Genomic DNA, 3,318 nt, shown 5'->3' with positions numbered 1-3,318 from the left:
CAGAGACCCCAAAAGGGAGCAGATCCCACGCGGGGAGGTGGCCATGCTCCCGGGCACCAGAGCCTGGAAAAGGGACAGGCAGCCTGCGCAGCCAAAAGCCAGAGGCTCCATCTGTGTGGAGCCCGAAACCATGGGCTCTGTCTGGGTGGTGGTCTCTGAGGTGCCCGAAGTGCCCAGGGGGTCGTGTCTGCTTATGTCGTGTCTGCTTCTTTCCCAGACCCAAAGAAGGGTGACTTGAATTGGTTCTGGTGCTGTTCTGGGGCTGAGATTGACAATCAGTTGATTGTCAGTCCTAATTTCAGGACCACACTAAAGTGAGTTGGACATTCAGGTGTGGTCTTGGGGCTGGGACCAACAATCAGCTGATTCATAGATGTTAGGGGTTGGAAGTGACTTCTTGAGATCATCAGGTCCAGCCCCCCTGCACTTAGGCAGGAAAGACTGCTGGGGTCAGATGACCCAAGCAAGGTGAGCATCCAGGCATTTTTGCAGATATCTAGAGTAGGTGATTGTACTACCTCTGGGGAGAGTCTATTTAAGACCCTGGACACTCAAGTTGCAAAGAACTTTTTCCTTATGTCTAATCTAAAGCAGTCTTCTAGCAATTTATGACTGTTAGTTCTAGTCTTCCCCTGGGGAGCCCTGGTGAACAGAAGTTCTCCCAATCCCTGATATGTGTCCATTATATATTGACAGTTTGCCACCAAGTCTTCTCTTCTCCAGGCTGAACAGACCCAATGTTTCTCAGCCTGTCATTGTACAGCCTGCTCTCCATACCTCTAACGATATGCATAGCCCTCCTTTGGACTCTCTCAACCTTCGCCACATCCTTCCTGAAGCCAAGAACTAGATGCAGTACTCCAGCTGTGGCCTCACCACGGCCAAGTAAAGCAGAAGGATAACATCTTTAGTCTTGTTTGAGATTCATTGGTAGATGCATGCCAGTGTTTTGTTTGCTTTGCCAGCTACAGCATTGCATTGGTGACTCATGTTCATTGTATGGTCTATCAAGACCCCCAGGTCTCTTTCAGTTATGGTGCTGGTAAGTGTAGCGCTGCTGAGCCTGTAAATACGTTGCAGGTTGTTTCTCCCCAGATGGAGCACCTTACACTTTTCAGTGTTGAACATCATCAGGTTTTGATCCGCCCACCTTGCAAGCTTATCCAGGTTAGCCTGTATCCCCAGCCTACCCTCCAGCATGATCGCAGTCCCCCATAATTTGGTGTAATCTGCAAACTTTGCCAGTCCACTTCTAACACCCAATTCCAAATCATTAATGAACATGTTAAAAAGCACTGGTCCAAGTACTGAATCCTGACGGATGCCACTGATCACCAAGTGCCATGTTGACCCAGTTCTATTTATTATTACTGTCTGGGTCCTACCTCAGAGCCAGTTCCCTAGCCACTGGACCATTAGGTTATCAAGGCCACAGTTCTCCAATGTTACCATGAGCATGATGTGGGAAACCAAGTCAAAAGCTTTTTTCAAGTCCAAGTATACATCAACTTCATCTCCCTCATTATCCAGGCAGCATTACATGATCAGAGAAGGAAATGAGGTTGGTCAGACATGACCTGCCCACAACGAAGCCATGTTGGCTATCTATTAGAATGTTGCCTTCTGCTAGCCTATTGCTAATGGATTCTTTGATAATTTTTTCCAGGATTTTTCCAGGGATTGAGATCAAACTGACTGGCCTGTAATTTCCTGGATCCTTCTTCCTTCCCTTCTTGTAGACAGGTACTACATTGGCCCTCTTCCAGTCTTCTGGAACCTTTCCTGACTGCCACGAGGTCTCAAATAGTTATGCCATGGGTTGTGTGATACATCGGCCAATTCTTTCAGCACTCTCGGGTGCAGTTCATCTGGGCCTGCTTACTTGTATGTCCAGCCTCTCTAGATGTTCCCTCACAAGACCTTCATGGTCCCTCTATGGGACAGCAAGGGGTAAGGCACTACTGGATTTGGTCCTGGCCAAAGGAGATGATATAGTGAGCAACCTGATGATCAAAGGAAGCTAGGCAACAGTGATCATGAAATGATCACTTTCTCCATCCATCCCAAGGCAGGGAAATCAGTCAAAAGAGCTGAAAACCTTGATTTTAGGAAAGCTGGCTTCCACAAGCTTAGGAGTTTAGGTGGTGAGGGCCTGAGGGACCATGGTCCAATAGGGCAGGGTGTTCCAAGACAAGTGGTCATTCCTCAGGGACGCAATCCATGGAGCACAAAGAAAGTCTATTCCAGCCCACAGAAAAAGTAGCAAAAGGGCTGGAAGACTCCCTTGATGCAATAGGAAAGTTATGGACCTGCTGAAATTGAAAAGAGAAACTTACAGGGATGGAAGTCAGGAAATACCACCAAAAAAGAGTACACAGCAATAGCCTGCACCTGTAGGGAAAGGATTAGAAAAGCAAAGGTGGAAACCGAATTCAAATTGGCAATGAACATCAAGAACAATAAAAAGTCCTTCAGATACATAGGAAGTTAGAGAAAAAATAAGGGAAACATTGGACCCCTGCTGAACAAAATGGGACAGCTGTCAACCAACACCCAGGAGAAATCCGAACTCCTACATAATTACTTTGCATTAGTGTTCCACCAGTCCAAGGGTTCTATCCTGCGTGGCAGGATAGAGGATGATCAAGGTGGGGGTGCTCACCCACCAACAGTTGGTGAAGATCTCGTGAGGGAACATCTAGAGAGTCTGGACATCTACAAGTCAGCAGATCATTAGTTTCAGCCTCAGGACTGCATTGGGGCTAGTCCCTGAGTGCTGCAATGCAGCCAGCCACACATTCAGTTTAAGGTGAGATGGAAACCAGATACAAAATTATTACACATACTTTGAAGAATAATTTTGTGGTTTATTTCCCATTTTATCCCACCGTTAATTACCTAAACTAGTTAATCACATCTTAAGTGTAACATCTGCCAGCGGCCTCTACAAAAAGATAAACAGAGGAACATTGGGTAGGCTAGGGAGCTTCTGTATCTGGCTTTGGTCTGGCCACTACTAGAATCCTGTGTCCAGTTCTAGCATCTGCAATTCAAGAGGGGTGTTGGAAATCTGGGAAGCATTCAAAGAGGATCCAGAAGAATGACTAGCATTTTAGGAAATAAGCCTTATAGGACACATCTGCTTGAGATGCTGACTGCACAGTAACCAAGTAATACTGTGTAGTAGCAACTCACAGCACAGACAGTGCTAATACCCTACTGCACAGTATTATTAGGCTACTATGCAGTAGCATTACTTAAAAGACATTCACCAGTGCTACTGTGCAGTAACTCCAGTTACTGTGCGTTTATTTAGAA

The sequence above is a fragment of the Gavialis gangeticus genome, unplaced genomic scaffold, assembly GCF_001723915.1.
Source record: "Gavialis gangeticus isolate Ggan-Ray unplaced genomic scaffold, GavGan_comp1, whole genome shotgun sequence".
NCBI lineage: Eukaryota > Metazoa > Chordata > Crocodylia > Gavialidae > Gavialis > Gavialis gangeticus.
Note: the sequence above shows the minus strand (reverse complement) of the source record.